An 18,679-nucleotide genomic window follows, 5' to 3' on the forward strand; every position below is an offset into this window, starting at 1 on the left:
ATAAATAAATCTTAAAAAAAAATTGCACATAGGTGATTACACTTTGAAATCATTTTTACAGCCTATTCAAACACTTGCAAGAGTAAATTTATATTTAAAGATTTTAATAGTTTTTCCTTTTAATTTATTGAAAGATGATATGTTAAATTTTAGCTTGCAATAATGCAATCAGAGTTCAAAAACTGTATTTTACATATGAAGTATTTGAAAGTAACAATGAAACTCTAATTTATAGAACATGAATACAGTCATCTGCGAAGCTAGCTAGATTGCCAGTAAGAGCACATGGGCCACAAAGCAACATTTATCCAATATATATGAAAGAGATTTGGAGTTATATTGTGTGGGCCCATATCTGAAAGGTGTCCTGACCACCTTCACCCCGACAACTTGCACCTTGGGCTGTGAGCCCTGCTCTTTGGGCATTTGGAATACAAACTTGTGGGTGCATGGGTCTCCTTGTCCATGATGGACAGTGGCATGCTTTGCAGCTGGCTACCAATATAGAAGGAACTATTCTGAAAGTCATCCGAGAGAACAATGGGCCCCCTTTAGACTTCATCATGTTCGGGTCAGCCTTCAAGGAGTCCTGGAAAGAACTTGTGTTTCTACCACTTCTGACTTCCTTAATTGTGCAGGGGGCTGAGGGAACCAGTACCTCTCCATCTTGTGAAACCATCAGCACACACCACTTGAGAAGCTCAGAGACAGAGCTTAATGTCACACTGCTTCCAGGTCACTTAGCCTCCCATCTCTACTTTTACTTAATCCTGTATTCTGAGCTCTGTTTCCAGTTATCAAGTTGCCAGATAAAGTGCATATAGAAATTTTAGATCAACAATGCAGATGAAATCTTACTATAAGCATGTCTCAAGTAGTGTACTAGACATATACTAAAAACACTATTCATTCTTTATCTGACATATTTTTTCGTTCTAGCATTCAAGTAGCCTAGAGTTAATCTAACCTGATAATTTAGACTATTCAAAGATTTTTATTCTTATTTTTAATTTGTTTTATCGTAGAGTCCTGTATTTTTATTTGTTAAATTTGGACACTCTTCTCACTAGAATAGAGGTGGTAATAAGGTAAACCCCTGACTATTTTAGTCCTTGATGAGTGATGTTGAGTTAGCCAGCACATTCAAACTTTTGTATCCTTCTCAGTCCACTGACAGGGTTGGGTGAGACTCAAGGAGATAATAAATGTAGTAAAAGTTGCTCTATAGAGGTAAAAGTCAGCATGATGATTACAGAAAATGACAGACTAATTAAAGTGCCTGGGTCTTTAAACAGTCCATTTGCACTGCTTTCCTTTTAGGCAGTTTAGCTGTCATTGGGGGAGACAGAAGAGTGTCCTGGGGATTTCTAAACCTGAGTCCTCGATTTGAATCATGACTGCCACTTAATGTAGTGGGACACTGTACAAACTATTTGCCATTTCTATGCCTCAGCCTCTCTCTTTGTAAAATTGAGGTACTGTTAGCACAGCTGGCACTCAGTATAGCACCTGCAGGTATCCGGTTTTCAAGGCCCTAGCAGATCAGTACTGTTTCACTAAAAGGCAACTTTGTGTTCCTTCCATCACATCAAATAGGAGATTGCCTCCCGGACCTTTTTATAAGCATTTCCTTAAGATATCACTGGATGGGCCTCCCCTGTGGAGCAGCAGTTAAGCACTGGGCTGTGAAGCTGCCTGCAGCCTCTGCAGCACCGGTTGGATCCCTGGCCATCGGCCACGGTCCCGCATGGCGCTCAGAACTCTCCTGCCGCACATGCCACTCCCCTCAGCAGTGCATTTCATCACTCTGCCTGTTCTGTTCCCCACTCTGTCTCTGGTGAATTCTCTCACTCTCCCCTGCTTCTGACTGTACCCAGTGCTTGTATTAAAAAACAAAACAAAACAAAACAAAACCAAAAAAAAAACCAGATATCACTGGATGTGCTGTGAAAAAGTTTCTATTATCAGAAGTTTGGAAAATGTTGCATATCACATGCTCTTTTGAAGCTTTACAGCACATATTTGCACATCAGAGCTTCTGATATTCTCCATTATAAACAACTACTTATTTACCCAGAATTTCTTAAACTCATTTATGCATGAAACACCTTTTTTTGTGACCCATCTGTTAATATTCTATGTAACTATTTTCACCTGTCAACATTCCTGTTAAGTCCTTTTAAGGCAAGAGAGAAAGTGAAGAGGTACTATTCTACAGATAATCCAACACTAAATAAAAGGGGGATATCATTTAACTTTGCAAAATTAATCAAGAGAGGAAGTACAATTAGTGTAAAAAGCTACTGGTGTCAGGAAATATTTCTCAAATAAGCTCACAAAGCAAGAGTGACATGAATACACTATTTGTAGGTAGCATAGAATATATCCAAAATACTGAAAACGGTCAGGGGAGAGCACAAGACAGGCTGCTGTTTTTCATTGTTTGATTAACTCTAGGCTAGTTGAATGCTAGAATGAAAACGAATGTCAGATAAAGAATGAATAGTGGTTTTGGCATATGTCTAGTACACTACTTGAGACATGAGAATTCATGTCTACTTGAGAATTCCTCTACAACACCTGATTTTAAAAAATGTTAATATACTAGCTGGATAAAAAAATTACAAATACAAAAAAAAAAAAAAAACCTTTGAATACTGAAAAGTGTTCAGACTAGGTGAACACTGGATTCAACCAACCCTAGAACCATTGGAAAAGGAATGTCTGGGGACATTCCATTACCCTCCAATCCTCCACAATTCTAATAGCAAATGGAGCAGTGATGAATCGCTGCTAGCCAGCTGGAACTGCATGCACTGCTTTTACTTGCTCCCTTTCTATTTTATGTTTGACTTAATAGTCCTCTCCCCCTTTTTCCTTCTCACAATTCACACCACTCTGCAATTCTTCATTGCAATGTAAGATTAAAAAAATTAGTAAGCCCAGGGCAACTGGCTGATTATTGAATTCAACTACTGTGCCATCTAGACAATAGTATGACTACTTTTCCTCCCAGCAACACCACACATGCCTGCTCTTTTATGGCATTTTTTAGCAAAAAGATCCTGAAAATCACTAGTAATCCTAAGATAATAAGAATTTCAAGATTCAATAAGCTTTTGAAAGGGGATCCAGATGTATTCTCTAAGCCCCTTTAAATCACAAAGCAAGGCAAGGTGGCCTGACTGACTGATTAAATGATTATTTCTGCCTGGACTTAATTTCTGGCATTTTTGGGAATTCATCTGTGGTCTAGAGTAAAGCATTAGTCTTATACTCAGAAATCTGAATTTGGCTTCTCTTAGGTATACATGTGTAGCTCCCATTAGAGATGAATTCTTGTCTATTAAAACTCAGTTCAGAAATCACCTCCTTTCTGAACCCCATTTTCTCTCCTCCTTCCTTCGACACTTTTACACAGAATTGCTCTTAAATTCACATACACACCTTTGTGCCTACACCTCCTAGGTTTTACTACAATCTGTGTAACAGTCTATACCCATTCTACTTACTAAAGGGTACATTTTTAGATGCACAAAGGGTGTATATAATCCTCTTCCTTTGCATATGGGCAGGACTTGTGCCTAAGGTGGGTTATTGTCCCATGGATCAGGTTACTTTATATGACAAAGATGAGGGAATAATCCTGCTGTGATTACCATATGTTCTATAACATTCTCAGAGCAGATGGCAGGGACACTGGACTACCAAGGTCTTGATTTTGGTCCACTGAGGTTAATTTTGAACTTCTGATCTCCAGAACAATAAAATAACAAATTTGTGTTATTTTAAGCCACTGGCTGTGTGGTAATTTATTTCCATAGCAATAGAGATTTCAACCCCTGCCCCATTCTACATGATCTTTGGTGACTGTTAATCATGTACTTTTCCACTCCTTCTTCTTCTTCAAAGAAAAGACATAACCCAGATTTTCTAGACCAAGATCAGAATGGAAGACAGTTGCATCAAAATCATCCCAGTGCATCCCCCAGGGGGATTTCAACACTTGAGATCCCTGTATGGCCATCCTTCCGAATGTTGACTGGTTACCTCTGAGCCAGTTAGAACGCTAGTAAATAACATTTGGTGTGGGCTTGGGGGTTTAAACCAGTCAAATGCAATTTCTTTTGCCTACAATCCAAATACCCTACCAGCTATCATTTGGTGAGAACTTATTTTCTTCTCTCCCAAATATTCTCTGCAGTTTGACTTTACGTTTGAGATGTTGTGCTTTGTCTTTAATTAGGTTTTAACTCTATGATAATCAACTCTTTCTATTTCAGCTCTTTACAAGAACTCTTACAACAATTCTAGAATTATTTATTTTTAGTACCATTTCACTGTAGGGAAACAGACACAAAGTGTTAATGTGCCCAATGTCACATGGCTATTTTGTGGATCTTGTTCTTACAAGTCCGCCACCCAGCCACCAAGTTATATTGTTTTCAAATAGGTGATGTCTGCAAAGAACGATGGAAGAGGCATTTCTCACAGAGGGAAGGAAGACCCCAAAGTTAAGGGCAAGAAGTAGGCTATGCATAGAACTGTTTAAGATAGAAAAGCTAAAGGAGGAGTGTATTTTCAGAGGGGAGGAAAATCGCTGACTAGCTGTTCCTCCCAGTATTGTGTTTTGTGCTGTGATGTTTGGACAAAATATCAAGTGAAAAGAATTAAAAGAACAAAAGACCTGGTTCCTGTTCCCATGGTCTTAGTAATCTAGCTCTGATGATAAGACCAGTGACCAATGGTAGTAAAGGAAAGGACTCTTTGGAGGATTACAAGAGATAATGGAAGAGAAATCTCTTAGTAAGGTGTTTGGATGTAATGAGGCTAAATACATATTTAGTCTAATTCCAGTTTTGATCAACCCTTCATCAGGGATAAATTCTTCGCTTAGACATGGTAATGCCTCCACTGAGATTTACCTTCCTCCTCTGGCTTCCAACACTGGTGCGTTCCAACATATCACCAGTAATGCTTGTTGGATAATGTGGCAGGAAGGAGTTTTCTCCTCCTACCTCATCCTCATTCCCTGGTCAGAAGTCCATTTTTGACGAGAAGGAGCAACTATGGGCATAATAATGCATGAGCTGTATATTTAGCAGTGTTAGCCTGTGAAAGGTTGACTATTTTCAGTGATTTCTTTTGAGGTTGGATTGTTTCAACCTAATGTTCTCCAGATGGAAGGAAGGGTCTAAAACCCTCCCCTACAGGATCATCTAGGAGAAGTTGTTAGTCTGGGTCAAGAGCCTAAGGGAAGTGATGAGGTCTGGGCAAGGGACAGAGATAGAAGACTCAAAAGATACAGGGGGGAACTGATGGTGGAATAGAATGTGAATGGAGAGGTAATGAGAGAGAGGCCAGTACATTTCTTCATTACTTCAGCAAATATTTCTAGCCATGCACTACATTTGAGGAAATGTGTTCATGGGAGAAGAATTATGCTACCTTCAAGGATCTCAAATGACAGTGAAAACATGGACAATACACGAGTGAACTGGTGGAACAAGTAGAAAATGTTGGAGAGCAATAAGCCATAAAACAGAGAGAAAAGAGGGTAATAGACTGGAGAGCACCTGCGGGTGAATGAGACAGGGACTCATCACAGGACACAAACACAACCTGGAGCTCGGCCCTTGCATCCTAGACACTGGAATCCAGGTTTAGCTGGGCCTTTATTAAGAATCAGATAACACTCTCCAATGTGTCCCTTAAGAAAGCGTTTTTAGTGTATTGCCTTAACCTCCCCCCTCCTCCAGTGATCCGTTAAGGATCTTATTAAGGCTAAACACCTTGTATGGATCAGTGATGACACTACAGCTCAGGTCATGACCTGTACTTCTAGACCCTATTTTTTTAAAGATTTATTTATTCATGCATACAAGAACCAGGGCGCAGGCCAGATGTGCGGGAGGGTGAGAGGACTCACCAGAGACAGAGCGGGGAACAGAACAGGTGACTGATGAAATACACTGCTGAGGGGAGCAGCGGGTAAGACAGGAGACATTCATCACATCAGCGTGTATTAGGAAAAGGTCAGACTGAGAACCAGAAGCTGTATGCTGCTCCCCACCCTGTGCACAGCCCTGTCCTTGTGGGAGCTCTAGGAGAACCTGGGAGATCACAGGGTTCTCTCCCCTTGTCCTCAGCCCTGTGGCCACACGGGGGCGCTGCGGCGCTGTCCTAGTCTGGCAGCCAGGGGAGAGGCTGGGTGTGTGTGTGACTCAGGCTGAGAGGGTGAGCTGGGGCTGAGCATCACTGGAGGAGGGGGTGAGATGCCCTGTGAGCAGCCCTGGCACCAGGCCGGGGTGGGGGGAGTGGGGGAGAGGAGAGGCGGCTCTGAGGCTGCCCCGTGTCTGAGGCGCCATCTTCTCTCCCCACAGCCTCTCTCTGCAGCCCCTCGATGACCACACCCTGGAGACCGCAAAGCAGATGCTTTTCCCTTCAGCTCCCCGTTCCTTTCCTGAGGCTTATTTTAATTTTTTTTTAATTGAAGTAACACTGATTTACAGTACTGTGTGTGATTTAGGGCAATAATTTCCCATCGAAATTACCAAAGTAGATATTTTTCTCTTCCACTCCCTGTCCCTTTGCTGAGGGCTGTTTTTCAAATTGCAGTAACATTGATTTACAATTCATGTAGGGAACAGGCTCCCATCTCTTCAGAGGTAGTGACCATACCACCCCCTTCCCCCAGCACCCAGAGTCCTTCCCCAGATCCACTGTGGCCCCCACATTCTGCTCTCCCCCTCCCTCCTGGACAGAGAGGCAGGGACCTGCTGTCTGGGTCCCTCAGGCCTTGCTCCTGCCGCCTCCTGCAATGACAATAAAGGTTTGTGGTTCTGCTTTCTATTTCCTTGGCATATCCTTTCACCCTTTCAATTTTAACCTATATTTGTTTTGGTTCTATATTTGTATAGAAAGTCTTTCTAACACACATAGAATACAAATCTCCTTGATATTGTCCAATCTGATAATCACAGGCTTTTTAAAACATCTTATATAATTCTTACATCATTTTTCATTTTTGTATAATGTATGCATTTTCTTTTTGGTAGTATTCCCCATACAATTCCCATCCCCCTTATTCTGACCCTAATCCCCCTTCTCCTCCCCCTGCCCCCCACTGTAGTGTGTCTCTGGTCTATAGTTGCTTGTTGATTTTGATTTTTTTTGTTGTTGTTGTTGTTAAAGATTTATTTATTTATTTATACAAGCACTGGGTACAGTCAGAAGAGCGGGAGGGTGAGAGAATTAACCGGAGCCAGAGCAGGGAGCAGAACAGGCAGAAGGACCGAAGTACACTGCTGAGGGGAGCAGCGGGCGGCAGGAGAGGTCTGCGCTGCCATGTGGGATCCTTGTGTGGTGGCTGGGGAGCAGCCGGGGATCCAATTGGCACTGCAGAGGCTGCGAGCAGCTTGGCAACCCAGCGCTCAACCACTGCGCCACCGGGGAGGCCCTGATTTTGATTTTTACTTTATTGCAATTAGTATTTTTCCTGGTCCCTTATTTAGGTTTTCTAGATTCCTGCTATGAGTGAGACCATCTGGTATTTTTCTTTTTCTTTCTGGCTTATTTTGCTGAGCATGATCCCTTCCAGCTCCATCCAAGTTGCTGCAAATGACATGAGTTTATCTTTTTTGAATGCTGAGTAATATTCCATGGTGTATATGTACCACATCTTCTTGATCCAGTCATCTATTTTGGACATTTGGGTTGTTGCCAAAGCTTAGCTATTGTAAATGGTGCTGCTATAAACATAGGGGTGCAGGTGCCCTTTGGAATTAATGTTTCTGTGTCCTTTGGGTAAATACCTAGGAGTGGAATTGCTGGATCATATGGAAGCTCTATCTTTAGTAGGTCCAGAACTCTCCACACAACTCTCCATAGTGGCTGGACCAGTTTGCACTCCCACCAGCAGTGCAGGAGAGTTCCTTTATCTCCACATATTCGCCAACATTTGTTGTTTCTAGTTTTTTTTTAATATGTGCCAGAGAATCACAGGCTTTTCATTGGGATTTAGTTATTTTTTTTATTTTTTTATTTTTTTTGTATAATAACAACTTTACTGAGGACGGGTGGTGGGAGCTTGGTTCAGTCGGAAGCTGCACTGGCTGCGGGTTCGGGCACTGGGGGCTCTGTTAGGTGCTCAGTTCTAGGAGCAGAACAAACTTGGGGCCGTGGAGAAACCCCAAAGGAACAGCGCGACCCCAGCACCACGATCACTACGAGGCCAGCGGCGAAGGTCCCTGAGCCCAGCCGCATCGCGCGCGCCCTCCTGGCGGGGTCTGGACTCTGCCTGACCCAAGCAAGCCTCTAAGGCCACTAAGCTGGGCGCTCAGGGGGCCACATCTCATGGCGCCGGCAGTGCCTAATTTCTTTATTTTTATTATTATTTTATTTTATTTATTTTTTACATCATTTTTCATTTTCATTTTTGCACAATGTATGCATTTTCATCTTGGTTATATTCCCCGTACAATTCCCGCCCCCCTTTTTTTGACCCTAATCCCGCCTCTCCTCACGCCCCCGCCCCACAGTGTGTCTCTGGTTTATAGTTGCTTGTTGGTTTTGATTTTTACTTTATTATAAGTAGTCTTTTTCCTGGTCCCTTATTTAGGTTTTCTAAATTCCTGCTATGAGTGAGACCATCCGGTATTTGATATGGTTAGATTTGTCTGTCGTTTTGATGTTTATTTTTTCATTGTCTCACAACTTTTTCATTCCATTTCATCATTTTCTACCTTTCTTTGATTTAAGGAAATATTTTTCTGTGAAATTAATTCTTCATGTGCTTTAAATATATTTATTTCAGTACTTTTTATTGTTGTAAATACTTTATCTTTCATTTTTCAATATCTACTTAATGGAACTACATCCCATAACATATAGGAAATTTACAGCAATATAGTTCTATTTAACCACCGTGATGTTATTTATGTAATATATATGTTAAACCAAAATAAACACAAGCCAAATAAAAGTTTAAAACAAAAAATGTAAGCAATCATATCTATTCAGTATGTTAAGACAAGCCTCAAAAAAAGAACTCTGCATGTCTCTGTTGCTAGTTACTGCTGTAATGTGTGAGTTATTATCTACTGTCATTCCCGAGGCCTGGAAGAAATCCGTTAACATTCCTTGGGACAGAACTCCTAGCAATGAATTCTCTGTTTTTAATTAACTCTAGTGTATTTACTTTGTCTTCTTTCTCCCTGCTTTTATTTCTTAAGATCTTTACATGAAATAAAATTTACCAATTTTAGATGGACAGTTAGGTAAATATAAATAATAGAATAAATAGACAGATAAATGAATATTCTAAATAAATATAATCCTGGAACTACCATAGAACACAGACTGCACAGCCCCCTCATCCCAAAATGTCTCCTGCTCCTTTATATATTTTTTGAAATTTATTTATGTATTTTTACATTGTTCTTCAATTTTATACAATGTTTGATTTCTCCTCTCAGGTGTTGTCCCCATGAAAGTGCCTCCACCAGGACACCTGGGAACATCACCACAGACTCTGCTGCTCTTCCCTCCCCAGATGAATGTCTCCAATGTATCGTTTGCTGCTAGTTTTGTCTTTTTTCACCCATCCCTTGTATGGTTTCCTATGTTCCTCCTCTAAGTAAAACCATCCAGTATTTTTCCTTTTCCTTCTGACTTATTTTTCACTGAGCATAATCCCTTCCAGCTCCATCTATGTTACTGCAACTGGCAACTTTATCTTTTTTTGATTGCCGAGTAGTATTCCCTTGTGTATATATAGCACATCTTCTTGATGCAGACATCTGGTTTTGGGCATTTAGGTTGTTTCCATGTCTTAGCTCTTGGCAATAGCTGCACCTTTATATTTGATCCTCTCTCCATACCCCAGCCAGGCAACCGTGTCTCCTTTCTATCTGTACTCTGAAGTTTCTCACTCTGTTAGATTTTATCACCATGAGGGAGTTCTCTATATCTGCCAATGAATTCTATTTTGAAATCTTTTATGGCTGATTTTAATAGAACCACTCCAATCTCCTTATGATGTCTATCATCATAGATTATCTTTTTTCCATAAATTTATTTTCAATGTGTCTTTATATTGAAACTTCATTTCTTGTAAGCAATATATAGTTCACTTCTACATTACTGTAAGTTTAAGCATAATCCTCTTATCACCTGTGTGAGGCAGACAACCAAGACTCTATTAGTCCCATTTTACAGGTAAGAGTGGAAACATTCCCATATTTAGCATGACACAGACCTAGGACCCAAGCCCAGGTCTTCCACACTCATAACTTCTTTTTCCAAGACTTCTTTTGTTGTTTAAGATTTTATTTATTTATGGGCCTCCCTGGTTGTGCAAGGGTTTAAGATACAACCTATGAAGCTCTCCACAGCCTCTGCAGCACAAGTTTGATCCCCGGCCAGGAAACTACCCACATGGCACAGCAGACCTCTCCTGTCTTGCCCACTGCTGCCCTCAGCAGTGTATTTCAGTCAGTCTCCCTGTTCTGTTCCCCACTCTGTCTCTGGTGAATCCTCTCACCCTCCACACCTCTGGCCTGTACCCCAGTGGTGGTTCCAGCTCGGGGTCTCACGAGGCTGCAATCACGATGTCAGGCCGAAGAAAAGGCTTGATGGACATGGAAGGATCTTCATAAAGACTCATCCATGTGGCTGCTAGAAAAAGCTTCAGTTCCTCACCATGTGAGCATCTCCTTATCTGAGTGCCCACGCAGCACAGCAAATGTCTTCCCCAGAGAGGAGCAGGAGAGATCAAGCAGGAGATCGTGGAGCCTTTTGAGCCTCACTGTGAAGTAGCAAAGGTACCCCAGCCTCCTCCATGAGCAGGGAGCCAGCAAGTCCGGGGACTCACAGGAGGGGAATTGGTCTTGACCTCTTGAGTATATAAAAAAAACCTGTGAAGATTTGAAAAAACTTCTACTGTCTATCATCTGGCCACTAAATATTTATATCCTTTTGTCAAAGAAAGAAAATTATGCCGATACCTTGTAGAGAATAGTCAGGCTTTATTCAAACAAGCACCATGAAGAAAACAGGCTTAAATCTAAATACGTGAAAGATACAAGATTTAACACATCTGGACTCTTATTTTTCTGGGGATTCCTTTTCTTGCCCATTGAAGTTGGACATTTGCCTGAACCAGGCGAAATCTGCCCCTGCAGTGTGCACAGCTGGGCTCCTGCTCTGTTGCTTCAGTCTCTACTTACTGCATTTTCATCCTAGGTCTTGAAGGGTTTGACTTGTCTCCATGTGATTCAATGGTCAACCCAGGTTTTTTGTCTCCATGCGATTCAATGGTCAACCAAGGTTTTGGACAGTGTCTACCCAGATGTTGGCATTCACTCACTTGTTGGTTATCTTAGTCCTGGTGTACTCAAATACCCAAAGGCTGCCACGAAATCTGATGTTTGATTCCTCAAGTCAGTAAGATTTTTCTTCTGGTTCTCTGAGCTTGTGTGGATCGGGGAAGTCATGAGTCATACGTGCAGAATCACAGATTGCACCAGGATGAGTCTGTCACTCAAGGGTAGAACACCCTCTAAGTTCTTTCTGGTTTTCCAGCAGTTTCTCTTGAGTGTCCCACACCTCAGCACAGTTTAGTGGTCATTCAGGGATTTGACAGAGTTTGTATTCAGATTTGGGATTGCACCTCTCTCTCTCTGTTGTTAAAATACATGTTAATTAAACTATTTGGACATGCCATATTTTAAGGATATACTTAAACCCCATGTAGAAAAATTCATGATTTCCACAAGAAGATAATTTTATTATACATTATATTTCATTATACAACAAAGTATTGGGGGGCAGATACTGAAAGTTAAGAACATTCTAGATATGTACTGTCAATATGGTAGTTACTAGCCACATATGGCTTAATTTTAAATGATACATAGTTAAATATGCAACATCTCAGCTCATGAGCCACATTTCAAGTGTTCAATAGTTAGAGGCACCATATTGGTCAGTACATATATAGAACATTTTTTTCTTCCAGAACATTCTGTTTGACAGCACAGCTCTTCATGCTTTGGGAGCATCAAGTCAGATGCATTAAACACATGTAAAGTCAAGGGGCCAATATTATCTCTCTTAAAGAGGAGGTGAGGTCCCTGGATGGAAATACATACTAAGCAGGTGAAAAACAAAATCAAAGAAGATTATCAGTGGGTCTGGTGCCTCGGACTCATAAACTGTCCCAGTTCCAAAGGGAAGCACCTGTCTCTCCAAATCCCTTCTCAGACTGAAGACTCTCTCTCATCATCTCTGAAATGAGTTCTCTTCCAGGGAGTACAGGGGCAAAACTCTAAGAAAAACTTTGGAAATAGGAAATCCAAACCAAAGAGATGGATGCTGGCAGAGGACACTTGGGAGACTCTCCCTGGTTCACTGAGAAAAGCGTTTCCAGAGTCGGTCTGTGGAACCCTTGAGGTCACCGAGAACCTTTTCCGGGATCCAGGAGGTCAAAACTATTTTTATAACATCACTTAGACACCATTTGCCTTTCACTATTTTGGCATTTGCTAAGGTAAAACTTAGTTATTTTCTTAAAAATGCTTTGTTAGCATACATTGGTTATTAATATTCTAAAGTAAAGAAGTAATTCCATCTTAAAGCGCCTTTATTCTAGTAAAGTAAATGTTTAACGGTATAGCCCACATAAAAATTATACATGGGATCCGTAATAATTTGTGAGACTGTAGAGACATCCTGAAAGAAAAAGGTTTGAGAATCGCTGACCCAGTTCCTGGGCCTGGACTCGGGAGACGGTGTGACTCGGGAGACGGTGCAGGAGAGGAGGGTGTCGGGGTGTGGCTCTCAAAGTCTCAGTCCCCAGGGCGCTGTCTGGGGCTGGAAGGTGACTGTCGGGGCTTCCTCACCTCCCCAGTTTCACTTCTCACAGCTCTTGTCGGGTCCTCCTTCCTGGATACTGGTGACTCACCCCAGGGCTCACTCCCCATTGCCTGGAGGTCTCCGGAGCAGCCAATCAGCAGCCCCGCGGCTCCCATTCCAAAGCCCTCGCCCGCCCGCCAGGACTCCGTCTCCCCAGCCCGGGTGGAGGCGCGTCCTGGGGGGCGCAGCCCTCCTGCTCCTGCTTTCGGTGGCCGGTGGCCGCGGCCCCAAGGGAGACCCGGGCGGGTGAGTGCGGGTGGGGAGGGGACAGGGCGCTCCCAGAGGCGGGAGCGAGGGCGTGGGCGGGCGTGGGAAAGGCGCGACCTCACCGCCGCCCTAGTTGTCCCCCCACCTCGGCCCCGCCCCGTCCTGGCCCCTTTCCGTCCCCCCGAGACCCCAGCCTCCTCTGGCCCCCCGAGTCCCGGCCATTTTCGTCCTGCAGCCGCTTTTTGGTCTCACTCATCTTTCACCCGCTTTCTGTCTCGTGGGCGCCCCCTGGGACTCGAGTCCCAGAAGGGGAGAAGAATAGCCCGGGTCTCCCCTCCCGCCCCCAGGCTCCCACTCCATGAGGCTTTTCTACACCGTGATATCCTGGCCTGGTCCCGGTCAGGCCCGCTTCATCGCCGTGGGGTACGTGGACGACACGCAGTTCGGGCGGTTTGACAGCGACTCCCCGGGCCAGAGTGTGGAGACACGGGCGCCCTGGATGGAGCAGGTCGGGCAGGAGGAGCAGGACGAGGAGACGCAGCACCAAAGGGACAACACACTGAGGTTCCGAGTGCAAGTGGACACCCCGCGCGGCCTCTACAACCAGAGTGAGACCGGTGAGCTGGTGCGGGTCCGGGCCAGGTCAGCACCCCCATCCCCACGGACGGGGGTTGGGGCTTCACTTAGGGTCTCCCCCTCCAAGCTTCTCCACAACCTGCCCGGGTCCCTGGGAACAGTAGGCGGGACTTTCACCCGGTTTCATTCGGTTTAGTTTATTCAGGGTGGGTGCAGGCAGGGTGATCTCAGGGTGACTCGGGCGGGGACAGGCTCTCACACCTTCCAGAGGATGTCTGGCTGCGATGTGGGGCCCGACGGGCTCCTCCTCCGCGGATACAGCCAGTTCGCCTACGACGGTGCCCATTACATCGCCCTGAACGAGGACCTGCGCTCCTGGACCGCAGCGGACACGGCCACTCAGATCACCTGGCGAGAGTGGGAGGCCCGGGGTGTGGCAGAGAGATTCAGGAACTATGTGGGGGTCAGGTGCGTGGAGTGGCTGCGCAGATTCCTGGAGTACGGGAAGGAGACTCTGCAGCGCTCGGGTAAGAGGGGCCTGGAGGCCTCCCGGTCCCCCCCTGCCTGGAGTCACTGCGGGGAAATGAGTCCTCTCTCTAGTCCCGAGAGGGGGACTGCCCTGGGTTTCATGTTCTGCACGAGAGAGACTCCCAGAGACTCCGGCTTCTCCTGAAGGACAGTGAAGGGATCCCGTCTCTCCTGAGAAAGACAGACAGTCCCTGACCTCACACGTCACCGGGTCCTTTTGACCAGGGGCCTGTTTGAGAACCACGAGTTTCTCTCTCAGTCTTATTTCTGGTCTGAGAACATTTTCAGTTATGTGATTCCTGCTTTTCTGTGTCATTCACCTTCCACCCAGGTCAGGAATAAAAAGTCGGTGTTCCCCTCCCTCTGCTTCATCCTACCCTGGGTTTTCATCCTCATTCTAGGACTTTCTAAGGAATAGGAGAATCTCACAGATTCCCCAGATTAACCTGTTTTTTACATTTTATGCTTTTTCCTGCCACACCAGTTGTCTTGTCCATTGTGAGGATGGTCTCATGAGGATTCTTCAGTGTCCATGGAGGAAACATAAAGTGAGTTTTCTGATTTACCACCTCAGATCCCCCAAAGACACGCATGACCCACCACCCCACCTCTGAGCATGAGGTCACCCTGAGGTGCTGGGCCCTGGGCTTCTACCCTGCGGACATCACCCTGACCTGGCAGCGAGATGGGGAGGACCTGACCCAGGAGATGGAGCTGGTGGACACCAGGCCTGGGGGAGATGGAACCTTCCAGAAGTGGGCGGCTATGGTGGTGCTTTCTGGGGAGGAGCAGCGATACACGTGCCACATGCAGCATGTGGGGCTGCTGGAGCCCCAAGTCCTGAGATGGGGTAAGGAGGAGGATGTGGGCACTGAGGCTGTTCTCAGGGCCATCAGGAGCCCTTCTGGAGCCCTTCAGAGGGTCAGGATAAGGTCTGGGGCTCAGGGTATGATCTTCCTTCCCTTCCAGTGCCCCCTCCTCAGTCCTCCATCCCCACCGCGGGCATCATTGCTGGCCTGGTTCTTCTTGGAGTTGTGCTCCCTGGAGCTGTGGTGGCTGCAGCTGTGATGTGGAGGAAGAAACTCTCAGGTAGGGAAGGGAGTGGGGGATCTTGTCCACTGGGGGCTTCCATGTCCCAGGCAGAACTTGCCCTACCTGTTTTTTGGGAAGTGCCATCCACACACATGTGTTGCCCAGAGAGCATTTGCTCCAGTCCCCCCTCACCTCCTTTCTTCTTTTTCACCAGTACTGACCTGGGTCTTTAGTCCCAGTTCTGGAAACTTCCCTGTGGTGCAGGATTAGAAGATTCCTTTCGGCTTCTGACCTGACTGCTCTCTGGTCTCACATGATTTTTCTACCCACAGGGAGACAAGGAGGAAGCTACACTCAGGCTCTAGGTAAGTGTAGATCAGTGGTTTGACCCTGAGCCCCTGGAGACAGTGTAAATGGACTCCATGGGGGAGTCACCCTCATCAGTCCCTCCTGTGGTGTCATCTCTTACCAGGTTCTGTTTTGTTCTCAACCAGGCAACAACAGTGCCCAGGGCTCTGATGTGTCTCTCAGCCCCTAAAGCATCTTTTAAAATGAATGTGATGAGGGCCCTCCACGGTGGCACAGTGGGTTGAACGCAGTGCTATGAAGCTGTCCCCAGCCTCCGCAGTGCAGGTTCGATTCCCGGACAGCCAGGAAGACTCCCACATGGCGGGGCAGACATCTCCTCTCTCGCCTGCTGCTCCCCTCAGCTTTGAGTCCGTCTGTCTATTCTGCTCCCCACTCTGGTGAATCCTGATTCACCAGATCTGGTGAATCAGGTCTCTGGTGAACCTTCTCACTCTCCCACGACTCGGGCCTGTACCCCAGCTCTTATATAAATAAAAAAAAAATTAAAAACTGAATGTAATGAGGCTTCTGTTGTTCACACCCTGGACAGCACCTGGTACTGTGCAGAGTTTGCATTTTCAGTCTCTCCTAGGTGTGATGGTGTCACTGTTCTTAACTGTGATATTGAGCATTTGTTCATATTTTTACTTTTCTATGAATACAGTTGCTGTTTGTATAGAAGTTTTGTACATTTTTACAGATGAAGTGCTGTTCATTTATTACACTATTTTTGTCCTTATTAAAATTGGGTTATTTCTTTCTGATCATTGAGTTTTCGGCATTTTTTGTAGATACAGTCCTTTGTCAGATTCGTGATTTGCAAATGTTTCCCCCCAACTCTGTGACCTGAACTCCTTTACTGATGGGAAAACAAACAGTATTGCCCAGACAGGAGCATGGAGATACATATATTTGGAAGAGAAAAGATAAATTGCTAGGTTTTGAGCAGATACTGACTAACTGGGGTGTTGAGGGTGGAGAAGAATGACTTATGCGTATCCTTGAGTGTTATTTAAATGTCCTTGTATGAGCATGAAATATGCTTTCTAAAGTAAATTGCATTTCATTCCTCAACTTGTAAAACTATTCACACATCATGACCAAACTAGGTGTTAAGACCAGACTGACATGTGGGTTACAAGTAATAGACCTGCTCGTCATAGTTGCAAAGTCATGGTTTCCCTTGTGTCCGTTCTTGGGGTGTTGGACACATGTGTAATGTCCTGTGTCCATCATGAGAATATCATACAGAGTATTTTCACTGCCCATAGTGTCTTCTGTGCTCCAAGGAAGCAAAAGCAAAAAGAAACCAATGGAATCACATCAGACTAAAAAGCTTCTACATAGTGAAGGAAGCTATCCTTAAAATGAAAAGACAATATCAAATTGGAGAAACTATTTGTACATCATCAATCCAATATGGATATAATATCCAAGATCTACAAAGAACTCCAAAACAAGAAAACACCTCAAAACAGAGGAGAGGAGCTAAATAGGTACTTTTCTAAAAAAGATACACATGTGGCCAATAGATATATGGATACAAGTTTATCATCATGTGCTGTCAGAAAAATGCCAATTCAAACCACAATAAAGGCCTCCCCTGGTGGCGCAGCGGTTGAGCACTGGGCTGCGAAGCTGCCAGCAGCCTCTGCAAGCCAGTTTGATCCCCGGCCGCAGGCGAGGGTCCCACATGGCGCAACAGACCTCACCTGCCTTTCTTGCTGCTCCCCTCAGCAGTGTATTTCTTCGACAGCCTGCCTGTTCTGTTCCCTGCTCTGGCTTTGGTGAATTCTCTCACCTGCCTGTGCTTCTGACTGTACCCAGTGCTTGTATAAATAAATAAATAAATCTTGGGCCTCCCAGCTGGCGCAGCGGTTGAGCGCCGGGTTGCGAAGCTGCCCGCAGCCTCTGCAGTGCCGGTTCGATCCCCGGCTGCTCCCCGACCACCAGAGGAGGGTCCCACATGGCGCGCAGACCTCTCCTGCCGCCCGCTGCTCCCCTCAGCAGTGTACTTTGGTCCTTCTGCCTGATCTGCCCCCCGCTCTGGCTCTGGTGGATTCTCTCACCCTCCCGCTCTTCTGACTGTACCCAGTGCTTGTATGTATGTATGTATAAATCAATCAATAAATAAATCTTTAAAAAAATAAATAAATAATTCTTTAAAAAATAAATAAAACCACAGTGAGTTCCCACCTCACGTCTGTGAGACTGACCCATTGAAAGGTGTGGAGGAAAAGGAATTCTGGCACATGGTGGGTGGGAATGATGTCTTGTCCTGTCAGTGGGCAGAATGAGGGGTTCCCTGGACCCTCAAAACTGCACACTCTACATGGGATCTGCCATCAGCTGCATAAAGACAAAACATACACTAAAGCGTAAGCCCTTCAATAGAAAAGAACTTTAACACAATTACTATAAAACAGAGAATCAGTGTGCAATAGAGAGAAGAAGAGAAAGAATATAGTTAGAATAGTTCCCAAGTGAAGCACCCACAGTTACCCACCCCTCATGGGTAAATGCCCAGCCAGACAGGCTGGGCCCAAAGCAGGCCCACTGGGGCCCGAACGCCTGCCACAAGGCTAAGGCACCTACTGGTAGAGACCCATGGGAAAGGGGCAGGAGGGGCCAGGCAAGTCTGGAAGGACAAGAGCAAAATAAAAATCCACAACAAGATAACAGCGGTCATTGTCAGCCTCCCCATGAGTCTCTCACCCATGTTTTTAATCTCTTTCACATGAATTTCCATGTCCCCAGCTCCGTGGCACAAGTCCAAGTGAGAAGCAAGGCGTGGTTTCTTCTTCACATATCTCTCTGCTCCATGCACCTCCTCCAGCCTCCTTTCCCCATCTTGCTCCACGTCTTCCTCCTCTTCCTTAGCTTTTCATCCCTGCTTAGCTCCTCCTTTCCTTAGGCAGGGCGGTAACTTGGTACCTCTGTTTTCTATGGATAGCACATTGGTCCTGCCCCTATGGAAAAAAAAAAAATGAAGGTTCCTCAAAATAGACCTGTCACATGGTCAAGCATCCCATTCCATGGTATTTATCCAAAGAAGGTAAAACACTAATTCCGA

General features: G+C 44.9%; 2 pseudogenes across 2 annotated transcripts in view; one reads left to right on the top strand and one right to left on the bottom strand.

Annotated features, from left to right (window-relative positions):
• The window catches only part of LOC311188281 (HLA class I histocompatibility antigen, alpha chain G-like), a 678,711-nt pseudogene that overhangs the window by 260,232 nt on the left and 399,800 nt on the right, over positions 1-18,679 (bottom strand). The gene's annotated exons all lie outside the window — the stretch shown is intronic.
• Positions 13,622-18,679, top strand: part of LOC311167651 (class I histocompatibility antigen, Gogo-C*0101/C*0102 alpha chain-like) — an 88,565-nt pseudogene continuing 83,507 nt past the window's right edge. Inside the window, exons 1-4 of the transcript in view lie at positions 13,622-13,739; positions 13,950-14,225; positions 14,801-15,076; positions 15,196-15,327. The product of the transcript in view is annotated as a class I histocompatibility antigen, Gogo-C*0101/C*0102 alpha chain-like (transcript). The remainder of the gene's footprint in view (positions 13,740-13,949; positions 14,226-14,800; positions 15,077-15,195; positions 15,328-18,679) is intronic.

This window comes from Talpa europaea (genome assembly GCF_964194135.1).
Source record: "Talpa europaea genome assembly, chromosome: 2".
Taxonomy (NCBI): domain Eukaryota; kingdom Metazoa; phylum Chordata; class Mammalia; order Eulipotyphla; family Talpidae; genus Talpa; species Talpa europaea.